General features: G+C 47.1%; 1 non-coding gene across 1 annotated transcript; it reads left to right on the forward strand.

The window, feature by feature from the left end:
• The first annotated feature begins 6,267 nt into the window (after nucleotides 1-6,267).
• LOC114230358 (U5 spliceosomal RNA) lies at nucleotides 6,268-6,384 on the forward strand. The gene has a single exon (XR_003616256.2). It is a non-coding gene; the product is annotated as a U5 spliceosomal RNA (small nuclear RNA).
• Nucleotides 6,385-17,056: the final 10,672 nt, after the last annotated feature.

A 17,056-nucleotide genomic window follows, 5' to 3' on the forward strand; every position in this document is an offset into this window, starting at 1 on the left:
ACCTAGTGCCTTTGTCTATAAGAAAAATAAGACCTGACTGGTGTGGCTCAGTTGTTGAGCGTTGACCTATGAACCGGGAGGTCATGGTTTGATTCCTGGTCAGGACACATGCCTGGGTTGTGTGTTTGATCCCCGTTGTGGGGCGTGCAGGAGGCAGCTGGTCAATGATTCTCTCTCATCATAGAGATGTTTATCTCTCTCTCTCCCACCCCCTTCCTCTCTGAAATCAATAAAAATATATTTAAAAAAGAAAAACAAAGGAGAAAAATAAGACATGAAGAAATGCCATTTTCTTTAGCTCTTTGTTTTTGGAGTAAAATAAATCTCCTGGCTGTGAAGATGTCCTCATGGCGCCACATGAACGGCAGAGAAAGTAAGAACACAGGCTTCTTTGGGCCACATTCACGAGTGACTTTTGGCTAAAATCACCTGGGAAGCTGAAAATGCCCCTGGAGGGCTGTTCCCTGACCATTTAATGGCATCTCTGAGGGTGAGGCCATGGTCTCCATGTATTTTAAAGCTCCTGTTGTGATATAGGGAGAGAGGCTCAAAGGTCTCTCCCTGGGAGAACAGAGGAAGAAGGGGATCATACACGTGGGCTTCTCCCCCGTTTCCCAGGTGGGGAACACCCCAAATGACCACCTGAGCTGCTGAGTTGGGGAAAGGGGTTCAGCCTGCAGCCCCCTCACGTGGGGTGAGCAGTGCCTCCTGGAGGCCCTCACAGAGCTGTGTTGTAACGGGGGGAGTGATAGTTCTCAAACTGTGGCCCCAGACCAGCAGCGTTGGCATTACCTATAAACTAGTTAAACACGAAATTCTCAGCCACTCCCCAAACCTGCTGAAAGGAACTCTGGGGACGGGGCCCAGCAGTATGTGTTTCTTTCTTTTTTTTATTTGTTAATATATTTTTATTGATTTCAGAGAGGAAGGGGGTGGGAGAGATAGAAACATCAATGATGAGAGAAAATCATTGATGGACTGCCTCTTGCACATCCCACACCGGGGATCGAGCCCATAACCTGGGCATGTTCCCTGACTGGGAATCGAGCCATGACCTCCTGGTTCATAGGTCAACACTCAACCACTGAGTCACGCTGGCTAGGTGGTCTGTGTTTCAATAAGCCCTCCAAATAATTCCGAAGCATGCTGAAGTTTGAGAATCACGGTTATTTTAAGGCGGTAAGGAGTCAGAATTTAGGTTGTTTAGAAGAAAATGGTGATGGAATTATGTTAATGGGCTTGATCTAGGTTCTTCTCTGTTCTAATTCACATTTGATAAGACATTGTGGCCATTGTCTGTCTGAAAGAAAGAAGATCCTCTTCTCCCCTTCCTTTCAGCCTTTAAAATATTTTTCTGAACTCCCTTAGCCGTCACACTGCGACAGGAAATGAGATTTCCCCTGGAGAGACGAGAGGCCGGTTCTGATATCTAGGAAGGTTTTCAAGCGAGACATCAACTTCAGATAGAGCCACGTCAGAGGTCTAGTGGGCGTACATTTCAGGCTAATCGGTGGGAGCATCAGCCAGTGGGTCTGGTTAATGAGTGGTCAAGTTTCAGGTCATCCTCACTCTGAAATCTACACGGATTCCCTCGAGCTGCAAATAAGGGCGTAAGCTTTTAAAAAGCTCCAAGCTTCCCCAGGGCAAGAGGAAAATCATCAATCATCGCCCTGTTCTTCCCAAGCGGAGAAGAACTCTCCTTTGCACAGATCATTTGGACCAGGCTGCTGGCCCAGGCTTGGGCTCCAGAATAGGCGAAGGGTGCCTTCTTCAACACTGCACTCTTTTTTCTGCAGGAAGTTGGTTTCAAAGAACAAAAGATATAGTGTCATATCTTTGTTTTAGTTCTTTTATATTATGCACACACATAATTTTTTAACCTCTCAATTTTAATTTTCCAGTAATAAATAAATATATATATATATTTTAAAAATACGTTTTTATTGATTTGAGAAAGTGGGAAGAAGAGGGAGAGAAACATTGGCTTCCTCCTGAATGCCCCCTACTGGTGATTGAGCCTGTAACCTGAGCATGTGCCCTGACCAGGAATCGAACCAGCGACCTCTTGGTGCAGCCACCTGAATGAGCCACACTGGCCAGGGCTTCCAGTTAGATTTGATCTGTACCTTTGCTAAATGCTCTGTTTGAAGAAAGAGGATAACATTTATTTTTTTTTAAATAGCATTATTGAATTTCCATCTTTGTAACCTTAGGATTGAGGAAGGGACTTACCTTGGAAGAGACTAGACATTTCCTTTATGGCTATGTATTCCTGGCAGATACTCGATGGTGTGGGTCAGGATTAGGGAATACTTTCATCTGAAACTTTCTTCCTTGCTTGACTCATGCAGAGAGAAACCTTTTGTTCCAGGAGGTGGTTGGCTATGTGAGGGTTGTGTTTGCTCCTGTGCGGTACCTCACATCTCCTCCTGCCTCAAAGTTCAGCAGAAAAATACTGGAATCAGTGTACGTGGTCTGAAAGTAGGGGCTCTGGTCTTTCTGCTCCCCCATCACGTCCCCCATCATGCTCCCTGGCGTGTGGAGTGTGGTAGGAAAGTGAGTTGTCTCTGTGAGTTTTTGTTTTCTGTTACTTTGCCAGCAATCTGGTTTCCAAAACAACTTTCAGAACTTCTCATCAAACCCCATGTTCACTTGAAAGAAATTGGCCTCTCCCCTTCAAATCTGTTAATAATTTTTCCTCAACGTTTTTTCTTTGACACCATTTAAATTTCATTTTTAAAAAGTCTATAAACCACCTGTGAGAGAAATATGAACACCATGCTCAAAATTTCTTACATTTTTTTTCCAGTTTCTACATGAGATGAAAAGGGGACAATAATGTTTACCCATGTTCTTTAACATGTGTTGTGAACTTTGGAGCCAGATGGACCTTGGTACCAAACCAGGCTCTTGCACTTAATAACCGTGCACCCTTGGGCAAGTCACTCAGGTTTTCTTAGCCCCGGTCCCCTCGTTTGTATAGTGGAGATGATAATGCCAACCTTGTAGAATCCTTTGGAGAAGTCGAGAAAATATGTTCTCATCACGTGTTATACAGTAAATGGTGCCTATTATTTTTATTATTAGATTAAAAAAAAAACAGATTTTATCTTCTGTTTGAGATATGCCAAGTACCCATTAGCCTTTGACTGTAACATTTCCAAAATTTATCTCCTGCCACCACTCTCCCTGAAGGCCCTACAAACCCTTTTTATGCCCCACAATTTTCCCATCTTCTCAGTACAACTGCTCCAAAAAGGATCTGCAATTCATCCACACTAAACTCATAGTGGCCCTCCCAGAGGATCTGCATTCTAACAGCGGTTACAGCTTCAAGCTTAAGGAATAAAGCTAACAAAGTGGAGCTGAGACCAACAGGGATCACTTTGGTGTTTTTTTTAGGACACCGGTATCTTTGATTTCCCAGCTCTCAGGAGCCAGGTCAGCCTACCTCACTTTAGCCATGTGGCTGGGATTCTAATATAACCTGTCCTATCAATATTTATTCTTCCCCTCTCTCTTTCTCCATCGGCAGGATTAATGTGTAACACAAAGTAGAGGCACAGTACCTAGCATCCAGGAGGCACTCAGTAAATATTTATTGAGGGAATGTACAATCCTTACAGTTAAAAACTGCTCCTTCCAATGTCTACCTTACATCTCTCCTGCTTGGTTTACCTATTTTCTCTTGAGTTGTATATCCATTGTTGTGTAGCAGATTACTCCAAATTTAGCAGCTTAAGACAATAATGAATATGTATTATCTCATCAAGTTGATGTTGATCAGGAATTCTACATCTTTAGCTGGATGGTTCTGGCCCATGGTCTCTCATGAAGTTGCAATTGGGATGTTGACCCGGGCTGTGGTCAACGAAAGACTCACCTGGGGGCAGAGGATCCGATTCCAACGTGGCTAACACACAAGGCTCACGAGTCACTGTTGACTATTGGCAGGAGGCCTCAGTTTCCCACCAGATGTATCTCTCACAGAGCTGCTTGGGTGTCCTCAGACATGGCAGCTGGCTTTCTCCAGAGTGAGTGATCCCAGAGAGAGCAAGGTGGAAACTGCAGTGTCTTTTATGATCTAGACTCAGACGTTACACTGTCATTTCTGCAAAATCGTTCTGGTTACACAAGCCAGCAGGTCATCTCTATTTATTATAGGAAAGGCCCACACAAAGGAGGATACCAGGAGGCAGGAGCCATCATGGAGATTGGATACCATACCTCTCGTTCAACCCTTTCTTATTTCTCCCAGAAACCAAAATTGCTTTCTGTCTCTTTCCTCTACATCAAGCATGTCAAACTCTCGGCCCACAGGCCACATGCCTCGTTTATTTGGCACGTGTTAGCCTTTGAGTTTGACATGCTTGCTCTAGATGGACTTCAGTTCTCTCTTCTTTGGCATCTTGTAACCTCATAGGAATAGGCAGACTCACTCACACTTTCAACATGTGGAAGCAGTGTGCTTTGGCCAGTGTGCTAATCCATCGCTAGGATTCTTGAGACTCTGAAGACTGGATGGTAGACCTTCACTTCAGCTTAATCTTTCTGCCTAGTCCCAGTTACCGCTCAAGCCAAGACTGACAAAAGGTAACTTCCCTGTATGAAGGGCCCAGATTTCCGGGTTAGGGAAGTGCCATCTTCTATATGTAAAGACACAACTCCTGGGCTGCCCTGAGGCAATAAGGTATAGGGCGAGAACTGGGTAATGTTGAGTCATACCTACTTCTAAGTGAGGCCCTAGTGACTAAGAATATATACCTGCAAGAAGCTGGTTGAGATTTATTCAAGGCAGGGCCTGTGGCCAGTCATATTTTCCCCCTGGACAAAGATAATTTGTTTGGGGAACTTGATCTCCACTTGTTCTTTATTGCCACCAAAATCTAAGCTAACTACATCTTCCTTAAGAATCTGTGGCCTCGGAATATTTTCTTAGGTTCATCAGAATGGAAAAATTAAGGTTTCTCCCCTCTTTGCCCTTGAAAGTTTTCATGTTCACTGTATGGGAGTTTATAGCTATGCAGCCCAAAATTTAGCAGACGTCTTTGATGTTTCGCAGAGCTGTTACCAACATATTCTCCTCACATGGTGACTGTTCTTTCCCCAAAATTCTCATATCACCATGGAAGGTAGCTCAGGAGGAGATGGGTGTTTCTGGGGCCCTCAGAAGCAATAACTGGGAGTTAATTAGGTTTCCCAGACTGCAGTGTCCCCTGGCTGGGGAGAGGTGCCGGCATTGGGGGTGGGGTGGGGGAGTGGGACACACAACATATGTGCATGTGTGTGTGTGTGTGTGTGTGTGTGTGTGAGAGAGAGAGAGAGAGAGAGAGAGAGAGAGAGAGAGAGAGAGAGTTGCTTTTGACCTTTTTATCTCTCTCTTCATGTGTAGAGTTTTGGTCCCAATCTCAATGGAACCAAAACTGGTAAGAAAAAGTTTAATTCAAGCAGGTTTTGATAAGAGAAACGGTATAAATTCCGCAAGAGCTATGGCCATTATAGCTGTTTCTGCAGAAAGCCTTGGGCCTTGTTCACCTGTTACTCTTCCTAGGGGAACTCCACCCCCCAGCGCCCTGCTTAGGAAGGAGGGTGGAAGGAAGGCGAGGTCACTTCTTGGTCAGTATGGACCAAAGCACTGGGGAGAGGAGGTTTTGTTACTTAAGACAAATCCATCTGCTTCCTGAGAAGGTGTGGAGTTCATTTAGCCAATTGCCAGCCTGGACTTTGTCACTTAATAAGCATCTTCTTTCTTCATTCCCCCTTGTCTTGCCATTCTTTCGTTGCCTTTTATTTTCTTCTTTTATCATCTTCTGATTACCTGAAACTCTCCTTTCCCATCTAAGGTAACAGGAAATACCCACCTGGTCAGCCTCCTGGGAACCCTGCTCAGGACTCCAGCTCTCTCTGGGACGGGCCAGGGTCTTTCTTTTAAATTTTAACTTTAAAACATTAGTGAGAACTCAAAACCACCTTTGCAAAGACTTTTGGGGAAACTAAGGAGTTTGTTTGTTGTGGTATTTGGGGAAATCGTATAGCCACTTCGTGTGAGAAGCTGACTGGAGTCCGGATTAGGTAGGTGGGGGCCACTGGGCCATTAGTGGGTATGAGTTTTAGCTCACTCTGCTCGAATCTTCCTGAACGCTGCCTGCCGCTGACTGGGTAATGTGGAGCGGCTGATGTTAGCTGCACTGGAGAGGTGTGGGCTTTCAATAAATGACCCTCTGACCCTTTTGGCTCAGGTGCCTGTGGCATCAAAAGGCTTGTTATATCCTCTGGTTTCCCTTCAGATCATATGCATCTTCTGCCTTTTACTAAAGATTTCCTTGGAGAGGAACAACTCTTGAGTTTTTACCCAACTTTCTGAAGCCTTGCACTTGCAGCGCTTATTGAAAAAAATTTTTTAAAAGGCTTGTTATATATTTGAAGGGGGTGCCAGCCCTTGAGTGGCATTGATACTCCCCACTCCCAGGACCCCCGACTGCATGTGGGAGTAGCCAGACACCCTGCTGGGGTTTCTGTCACTGTTCTCCCGCAGGCATTTTGCAATACAGCATTTTAGCAACATGAACAATGGGCAGAACCTGGCCTCATGGACACAGGAGCTCCATAGGGCTCAGGTGCCCAAGAATTCAGCAACAGCTTCGTTTCCTGTTGTATGAATCACAGGCCCATCACTGGCACCAGCAGGGACTCCGGCCCCACCCTTGGCTGGTGCCCCACTTGGCTGATTTCCCAGGCTGGGAATGCTCTTTGAGCTTTCAGCAGGTCTGCCCGGAGGGGTTTTGCTTGTGGCTTCCTTCTGGCAAGTAGTGATTTTCCTGGGCACCAGAGGCATCCAGTCAAGTTTCAGTGGGTCCCAAATGTAATGTTGAATGGATGGAGGCAGGAGGGAGGGAATGAATGAGTACAGATGGGGAGGCGGCAAGCAGACTGGCTGCTTCAGGAAATCCCTGCTCTCCGGTGGTGCTCCGTGTCCATGTGTGCGTGGTGGGATTGGGGCGGGGGGTGCCCTCTGCTTTCTCCCTTGGACTCTTCCTGGGTGATCATCCCAGGGTCCAGCCATCACTGTGTTTTACCTCAGTTTGCGCTTGTTTTAATAAGTGGGCAGAGCATTAGCAATGGCTTGATCATTCATTCAGAACGTGAGGAAGAGCGAGAAGAGGACGGTTTACATGAAACTTAGCTGCTGATCCTGAAGGGCCACCAGTTCCAGGCGCTGCTCTCGGGCTGGGAAGATACAGATCCACGGGGTGATCTCTCTCGGGGAGTTCATTGCTGTTTCCTCTTTCCTGTTTTGAACAGAAATTTTCTTTAATGTATTGTGTGAGTACGACATGTGGAACATATTCTTCGGCGTCACATAAATATTTACTTAGTAGTTCAAACTGTCATGAAGCATTTATTTCACATGAGCCTATTAGAGCCTGTTTTCCTCATGGCAAATACAAAATAAAAGGCACTGTTCTTTTGGTTTTCAGCACCTAGTTTTTAATTTTATTTTTTCCTTTTATTGATCTTGGTGTGTGTTGTGTTGTGTATGTGTGTGGGGGGAGTGGCGGGGGGGGGTGCCAATAAGGCCATACAATCAAACCAGAGAATTGTTGAGAGGGAGAGTTAACTCCTCAGAGGCTGCTGGGAGAGGTTCCATGTGGCTCCTGTCAGGAGCACCTCCCTCCCATCACTGTTGCCTGGAATGTCAGGGTAATTGCTTGCTTTCTTAGTGGAGGCTGTCTAGTAAGGATCAAGTCCAGAATAGCTGAGAATTAATAATTGAGAGAGTGGCCATGGTCCATCCTGGTGGCCAAGGGTCTGTGCCCTGAGCAGTGTCTGGCATCTAGTATCCACATAATAAACATTTTGGATGAAGATTATTTTATTCCCTTCAGAAATTCTCAACATGTATTTTTGCCTATGTTGTTTGAGTATATTTATCCTTTTCTCTTTTTTTTATGCAAATACAAACTATATACATGTCTTGGTTTTCCTTTCCCATGATTGTTTCTTGGTGGACTTAGCATATATGCTTTTGTAACCACTGCATTACATCCCGTTGTGTGGGTGTCCCATGAATCAATCAGTCTCCTTTAGCCTCTCCTCTAAGTTTCTAGATGAGAGCAGGGGCTGGTGTGTGGAGAAGCAGGTGAGCAGCAGCGGGAGGAGACTTCCATACATGGAGTTAGGCACAGGTGGGACTCGGGCTACTCGGGAGGCAAGAGTGGGAATTCTGGAACTGACATCTACTGTTTATTGGCTGTGTGACTGACCTTCACCAAATTTAACCTTGGAGCCTTGATTTCTTTTTCTGTAAGTTGAGAGTAATACCACCTCGTGGCATTAGAGGATGGATATAAGTCGCTTACATATCTCATGTATATGTAACAATACCTCATGGGTATGCAATAGTACCTCATGTATATCTAAAAATGTCTCATGAATATGCAGTAACACCTCATGGGCATGCAGTCGTGCCTCATGTATATGTAATAATAGCTCATGAGTATGTAACAGTGTCTCATGTATATGGAACAGAACCTCATGTATATGCAACAGAACCTCGTGTATGGCACAGTACCTCATGTGTATGGAATAGCACTTCATGGGTGTAAGATGCTTAGAATGGCATTCAGCACATGGCAAGGGCCCCACAAGTGGTAGTTGTTATTTTTCAGCTTCTGAAAAATATCCAAGGTTTGACCGCTAGTTAGGCAAAAATACCAGGGTGATTGAATTGTTTTCTTCATGATGTGAAATTACCTGCCTTGAGGGCTGGATTCATTGTTTGCGTGGGTTAGCCTTCTGAGGAGGTCCCCAGCCTTGCCTCAAACTAGTCACATTTCTTCCCGCGTTTGGCCTGGTGCTGAGTCAGGGTTCCTTGCCCAGCCCAGCCTTCCTGACAGTTTTCCAAATCTGGAGATGGAATCTGTTTTTCTAAAGCCCCTCATGGGGTTGGGGGAGAGAATGCTGACTCTCTGTTTTACTCACAGTGGCAGATGTGGAACATCTGGAGGCAGCTGGGCCCCAGCAGGGTGGGGACAACAAGGGCTATCAGTAGGTTTTGCAGAGTGGGGTGTGGCTGTTTCACTCTTCCTCAGTAATGAGGTGTCATGTTGCTCCAGGAAGAGAGAAAGAAGTGTACCAGCTTGGGGTTCAGGCAGAGCTATTATATTACCCACTCTTGATAGATAAAAAAACAACAACAGAGGCCCAAAGAGATTAAATGACTTGTTGGAGGACATAATGCAAGTTGGGGCAGACAGTCTCCTAGCACGGAGTTCAACCACACTGGCAGAAAGAGGTCAAAAAGGGGAAGTAAAAACAAATAAATAAAGATGACCCCAAAGCGTATTTGCTTGAGGGAGGGGCCCTGTGTGCCCTGAACATCCACAGTCGGGGACCGTCCTGCAGTGAGGAATGACAGCGGCGCCCAGAGGTGGCGGGTCGTGCACATTGGTCAGTGTGGTGAAGGGTCTTGGGCAAGGTTGATGTTTGGTTCTGGCAGTCTTCTTCATAGACCCTGGAACGAAGTGCTGGCATCCAGGGGTGCATTAGTCTGGGCCGATGAGAAATTCCCTGGTGGGTATTTCTAACCCACAAGGCATCCAGAGAGCACTGAGATTAAGGGTGCCCTTGACCTCATGTGTTCAGTCTGTCCTTGGCTCCCTTTCTGTGCAGGAGCTGAGGCAGGGAAAGGGAGCTGATGGCAGAGTCGGGAGACCTTCAGTCATTAGACTGGCAGAAAAGGTGGTGTCAGGTTTGGCTCTGGGGCTGCCATTCCGTGTGTCTGTGAGTGAGTGCTCCCTGGTCGTGTCTGAGAGGTCTCTGCCCAAGGAAAAGGGGCAGGTGAGGTTAGGTCAACAGAACACTAACTGCAAGGTGTGGATTCTTTTTGCTGCTCCTGCCACCTGCATGCAACCTGTCAGAGTCTTCTGAGCATGGGGGCTGTAAGATAATTCATTAATGTAAAACCTCCAGGAGTTTGAAGTTTATAGAGGAATCAGACCAAGCAGACACATGCCTGGAATGGTGTGGGAGACTGAGGTTACTGAGGCTCTCATAGCTGCTTCAGATGACGTCTCTGCTTCGCTTTATGCCTCTGTGAATTCTTGTCATTATATCTAACCAGCCAAGAACTTCATTTCTGCACAGAGTCTCACAAGTTATCCATCTTGTGTGGAGCCCCACCCTGACTCAAGGTCACCCCTTCTACTATGTGGCAGATGCAGACATTAAACAAGGATCCAGAAAGGGTCCTCTGGGAGGAAAGCCAGCTTTGGTTTTGCCTCAGAGGCTGCAGCCAGTGAATGGTCACACCAGGTGGGCGTGGCTGAAGGCGTCCAATGACAGCAGTGAGCATTCTTCCCAGTGAGGCACAGGTATAGGGGGCAGAGCACAGTTATAGGGGACAGATCACAGCTGTAGGGGGCAGATGGGGGTAATTCTTCACTCCAGAACCACAGGCATCTGGGAAGCTGATGACATTTGTCCTCTCTGTCCTGCTTTCCACAGCAACCTTTGGTGTCTTCTCCTCCTGTTCATCCATGTAGCCCAGACTCCTTTCCACTGCCTGGTGCTTTAGGCAGAGAGAACTGCTTTAAAAGTCATTAAAGAGCATTAGAATTTGTCCAAATATTACAATGCACAATCCCCATAATCTTATGTTACTTTACACCTGCAAATATGTTTTACATAGGGTTGTGTTATTGTGCTTTCTGTTTTTACATTTTATTACATTTCCCCATATTCTTATATAGTATTTCCTCACCAATTTTAAATTGTTCTACATATAATGTACCATACTTTCCAGCGTATAAGACGACTGGGTGTATAAGATTTTCCTGGGTTAAAAAGTCGTTTTACACACCGGAAAATACGGTATATTGGACTATATTGATGGGATTAGATATAATGGATTAGATATATTGGACTACCGTATTTTCTGGCGTATAAGACAAGTTTTTAACCCAGGAAAATCTTATACGCCCAGTCGTCTTATACGCCGGAAAATACGGTAATTTGTTAGACCATTCTTTTAATGTTAGGCAATCAGGTTACTTCTGTTTGTTGGCCAATATAGATATGCAGTGGGGGAAGCATCAATCAGGTGTTAGTTTTTGTCTAATAATTGACTTAAAGTAAATTTCTAAGGAGTTTCCAAATCAAAGGATTTGAATCGCTTTGCTGTGTTTGCTATGTATTGTAGTATTGCTTTCAGAAGATGTTATGTTACATGGCCTGTAGTGGTGAGTGAATAAATCAGTTCCATAGCAGTGGATAATGCCATTTAAAAAAATTATTTCTTTATTAGATATTACATATTAAATTAGTGAAATATCAAAACTGTTCTGCTTTGCATTTTAAAATTTTTGAATAAGAGTGGATGTTTTATATTTCTTCTATATGTGGCATGTTTATGTCACTTACACAGTTATCTATAGGGGTCTTGATGTATATATTTGGACTTGTTCATACATAGATATCTCTGGTGTTCTTGCCATTTAATTGGAAATTAATTGGGAGAAAATTAACAAATTCAGATTGGGGAGCATTCCATAAGACAACATCCTAGACTTTTCATAAATGTGTCACAAAAAGTAGAAAAAGTTGAGAAAATGGTTCCAGGTTAAGGCGACTAAAGAAACATGGCAACTAAATGCAATGCATGAGCTCTAGTTAGCTCCTGGGTCCAACATTTTAAAACCGCAACTATAGAGGGTGTTTTGGGGACAATTAGAGAAATTTGAATTTGAACTATATATCAGATAATGTTATGTCAGTGTTAAATTTCTTGACTCTGATATTGTGGTTGTGGAGGAGAATGTCTTTGTTCTTAGGAGATAAAGACTGATGTATTTAGGGATAACTTGTTACTATGTCTGCAACTTTCGAATGGCTCAGCAAAACTATATATGTTTATATCATATTCATATTATATATAACTAGAGGCCCAATGCACGAAATTCGTGCACTCGGGGCGGGGGGTCCCTCAGCCCGGCCTGCAACCTCTTGCAGTCCGGGAGCCCTCGGAGGATGTCCCACTGACGGCTTAGGCCCGCTCCCTATGGGCCTAAGGAGAGCGGGCCTAAGCTGTCAGTCGGACATCCTTAGCGCTGCCTTAGAGGCAGGAGAGGCTCCTGCCACCACCGCTGCACTTGCCAGACGTGAGCCCAGCTTCTGGCTGAGTGGTGTTCCCCCTGTGGGAGCACACTGATCACCAGAGGCAGCTCCTGCATTGAGCGTCTGCCCCCTGGTGGTCAGTGCGTATCATAGTGACCAGTCGTTCTGCCGTTGGGCCAAAACCGGCTCTCTGACATCCCCCAATGGGTTCCAGATTGCAGGAGGGTGCAGGCCAGGTTGAGGGACCCCACCAGTACATGATTGGGGCCGGGGAGGGACTGTAGGAGGGCTCCAGGGTGTGTCTGGCCCATCTCGCTCAGTCCCTATTGGCCAGACCCCAGCAGCAAGCTAACCTACCAGTCAGAGCCTCTGCCACCTGGTGGTCAGTGTATATCATAGCAACTGGTTGACCAATTGACTGTCTGCCCCCTGGCGGTCAGTGCATATCCTAGTGAGCAGTTGAGTGGCCTTAGCATATCATTAGCATATTACTCTTTGATTGGTTGACGGCTGATGGACACTTAGCATATTAGGCTTTTATTATATAGGATTATGTTACATTCATGCTACTATTAATTCTCTGTCTCTCTCTCTCTCTTATACATGCACACACACAATTATGTCATTCATACTACTAATTCTCCTTACACACACACACACACACACACACACACACACACACGCACACATAATGCATCACCCCTACCCCTGGGAGCTGCATTTTAATAGAGACCCTTCACAGCAGTGGGAAGTCTGAAGAGATCCGTTCCTATGGGTGACTCCAGATCCCAGCAGAGTCATGGGAACCCTGTGGTTTCCCTCCTCACGTGATCAGGCTGCTCCTTCTGTGTGTGGGGGTGATGGGCACAAAGGTGCTCTGGCCAGACCCTTGGCTGCTTTGTGCAGAGGGATGCGGTATTGGGGCTATTTCCACAGCCAGGCCCCCACCCCTTTTTTGTTGCCTGTCCTGCTGCTTCGCCCACAGCGGGTGGCCGGGGACCTCATTGGGAACATGAAGCTTGCCTGTGCTCCTCCTTTCATTCTATTTCCCACACCTGTGACATAAGACCCGACTTTTGAAGTAGTCTGGATGAGCAGGAGCAACAGAACCCTGTAGGGAAGTCCCGTCAGAGCTTGACCTAGCACGATTTATATTCTTGGCTCCCTGTCTATCCTGCCCCCTCCCCCATCCAGGTATCAGCACTCTTCTCCAAGAGGTCTTTAAAGGTAAATGGAGTTAAATTATTTGGTTGCTGTATTTACCTATTAAACCAATGTAAGCACAGGTGGCTGGTCATCTCTGTAAAAAGTTTAGAGGTAAGGCCCTCGGGGACGAATATACCCCTCCTCCCCCACCTGATAGCCGTGCTCCCTTGAGAAAACTAGATTGCACTCATCTCCCTCTTAACTGAAAATACAATTTTCCAGGATCAAAATGACTAATACACTTGCGGGATTTGTAAATTAAATTGCATCTTAAATGCATTAGGGGGCTGCCTTACTGTTTAAATACACTCCTTGGCGAATCCTTCTGTGAGAGAATTGGAAGGATGCCTTTGACAAAGAGAATTCCCATCCTCTGGCCTGGGCTGCCAGGACTGGGTTTTTTGGTTTGTTTTTGTAGGTCAGGTTTGTGGCTAGTAAGGGCTACTGAAAAGATTCGTGTGTATTTTAAAATCACCACATTTATTTTCCAGTTTATAAAAATAGTAGAATATTCTAAATATAGTGAAAAGTATGAGGCAGAAATGAAAACCACCTATGATTGCACAATTGAGTGATGATTGCCATATTTCTGTACGTGTGTGTGCGCGTGCGTGCGTCTATCAGTGTCTCTCTGTGAAAACAGAACTAGGTCTTCGTGTGAGAATTTGGGCAGCTGGTCTCGGCCCCTAGGCTGTGGCAGGGTAAGAGGGGGTGGCTTTCCACACCCAGAAGGAAGTCAGTGTCAGACTTTTTGAGACCGTAAGCACCAGTTGAAAAGGGAAGGCAGGCAGGCTGGGGGCCGGGAGGCAGGGGCCAAGCAGACCGGCCTGTGTCATCCCTGTCTGTGCATCCCTGAGGATGCACTCCGGGTCCACAACGCTCCCCCTAAGAGCCCCCTGGGCATGCACGGCCGCTCTTGCCTCTCCCGCTCAGTTTTACTGCCCTCCACTCCTGCCCTCTCCGGACTGACAAGACGCCCTTGGATAGCCTTTGGCTCACACATGTGATCTCCACTGCAGGGCATCTTAGTTTCAAAGAGGCTGGGGAAGGGTGATGCCTTCCCCCCAGGAGCGGCACTGTTACGGGGGGCTGAGTGGGGGTGGCGGTATTAGAGGACACAGAGCCTTCCCAGTGCATTTTAAGCTGTGCCATGCAGGCGACCTTCCAGGGCCAGAACTAGTGCTAGGAGCCTGGCAGGGCCCAGAGCCTGCCTCCCCTGCCCTCGGAGAAGCCACAGGCGGCTGCTCTTTTCCGAGGAGAGCTTGGGGCCTGGCTGGAGGGAGGGGGGCTGTCCCTCCCTCCGAGCCGCGTGTGCACAGTGAAGCACTGGCTTCTCCCCTGCTCTCTGGGGCAGAACCCGGGCTCCGCCACTTCAGTGCTGTGCTAACAGGAGCAGGTCGCTTACACTCTCTGTGCCTCACTTTGCACCGCCTGCAAAATGGAGCTAACAGCAGTGCCCTTCAAGTAGGCTCATGGTGGAGATCCAGGGGGTTACCACGTGTAATGCACTTAACATGCTTTGCTACAGAGTAAGACTTTGATAAGCGCTAGCTACTGCCATAAGTGCTTTACTGAGCTCAGCTGCCCTAACAAAGGACCAGAGACTGGGTGGCTGAAACAGCAGCCATCTCTCTCCCCCAGTTCTGAAGGCTAGAAGTCCGGAACAAGATGCCAGCGTGATTGGGTGCCTGGCGTGTAGGCGGCTACCATAGAAACTGTCTGCTTTCATAGTGTTCCACTCCCCTCTCCTCGGACCCTTGGGAGAAGGCTCTTGGTGTCCCGGTCTGGGTAAGAGGCAAGAGGCAACAGAGTCGGATTTATTAGGCTGCTACTTCTCTGAGCCAGGTGGCTGGGTGCAGAGGGAGGTCACACCACTGACTCCACAGGGCTCCATGGGGTGGGCACTGCCACCCCCAAGTACAGAGGGCCATGCCCATGGAGGCCCTGGGCAAGGGAACACTGGCTGTCCACAGTCACACCGCTCAGAAGTTGCAGTAAGATTTGAACCCTGAGCCTTCTGACCCCACACCCTTACCACACCTACCTGCTATGGGAGGCGTGGAGCAGCCACGCCTGGAGCCGACTGGGGGTTGGGACGGATACTCAGGGTGTAGCTGGTGTTGGAAACTGCACAGTCTGGGCCTTCCCACCCTGTGTGGTCTCACTGGAGCTGAGCACTGAGGCTCCTCAGACCCCCGAATCCCTCCACCAGTGAAGGCGACCCCCACGCCCCCTCCCACTTCCAGGCACCCGAGGATGGAGCAGCTCTCCTGCACGAGGTCACTTTCTAGGTGTGCTAACCCAGACTGTTCTTTCTGCTCTTTTCCTTCCCCAGCCCCTAAAGACAATGAAGAGCGCGTGTTCAGGGAGCGCATGCGGCCCAGGAAGCGGCAGGGGGCCGTCAGGCGCCGGGTCCACCAGGTCAACGGCCACAAGTTCATGGCCACCTACCTTCGGCAGCCCACCTACTGCTCCCACTGCAGGGATTTTATCTGGTAAGGCCCTCTCTCCTGGGATCTTCTAGTTATGCCTTCTCTGAGCCGAGACGTTGGGAGATTACAAACTGTAAAAAGGTGCTGATGTGCTTTATTTCTTCTTCGTTTAATTGCGGAAGACTTTTCTAAAAAGCTAAGTGATTGGTGCTTGGGAGAACGAATGGAAGGAAACTATGGTTCCTAGTGACTTTTTACTTAGGATCATATCATGTATCACATTTAAGGAGTGAAGATTTTATAACCAACCATGTACTGTGATTGTGGTTTCTTTAAAAAGAATCTTTATCCTTAGAGAGACAAACAGAATTATTTACAAGTAAAATGATACGAATCTTGGATTTGTTTTAAAAACTACTGTGGGAGGAGGGGGGAAAGGGCTAAGGGCAGAGAAGAAACAGGAGCAGCCATGCATTGATCATTGTTGGAGCTGGGTGATGGGCCCATAAGGGTCCCTCTCCCTGCTTTCGTGTATGTTTAAATTTTTCCATAATAAAGTTAAAAAATACTCAACTGCCAATGTTGCTAATACCAAGCAGTTCTTGGTAACTGTTGTAACACTGGTGCTGCTAGGATCCTGAGGTTTCAGAGTGAGGGAGTAGCATTGGCTGAAGTACTCAGGGAAGGCTTCTTGGAGGAGGTGGCATTTCTCCTTTCATGATGACTAGGAGTTTGATAAGCAGAGATAGGTCAGTAGTAGGCCTGTTTAGGAGGTGGAAAGGGATAAGGAGCACTGGCCTTGGGGATTGGAGGGAGACTTCATGAATACCTACCACATGCCAGATTCTCTCTCAGGCACTGGAAATATTTAATTAAATCTTCCCGGTGTCCTCTGAGCTACGTATTGTGAACCCCATTCCACTAACAACAGTATTGGGGCTCCGAAATTAAAGCAAGACTAGCCTGCACTCCTCCAGCTGGGAAGTGTCAGAGGCCGGATCCCACCCCTGGTGAGCACAACTGAAAGCTCATGCTTTTCCTGAAGCCCCACCGGCCTTTCTGGCAACCTCTCGGAGCGCTTTGAAGCTGACTGGAGCTTGCCAGCGCACTTGGATCCCGTGGGGAAGAGTGAATGAGGCCAAATTGCAGCATGAACCCAGCCGGGAAACATTTGAATTGCCCTCCGGAGGACAGGGTGTCCAGGAGTGGCTCGTCTCCTCCTCGTGGTGTTCCAGAACCTGTCCCTGAGGTTGGCATGGAGATCTGAGGTGACACAGTTCCGAGCAGACTCAACCCAGCGGAGG

This window comes from Eptesicus fuscus, chromosome 16 (assembly GCF_027574615.1).
Source record: "Eptesicus fuscus isolate TK198812 chromosome 16, DD_ASM_mEF_20220401, whole genome shotgun sequence".
In the NCBI taxonomy this organism is placed as follows: domain Eukaryota; kingdom Metazoa; phylum Chordata; class Mammalia; order Chiroptera; family Vespertilionidae; genus Eptesicus; species Eptesicus fuscus.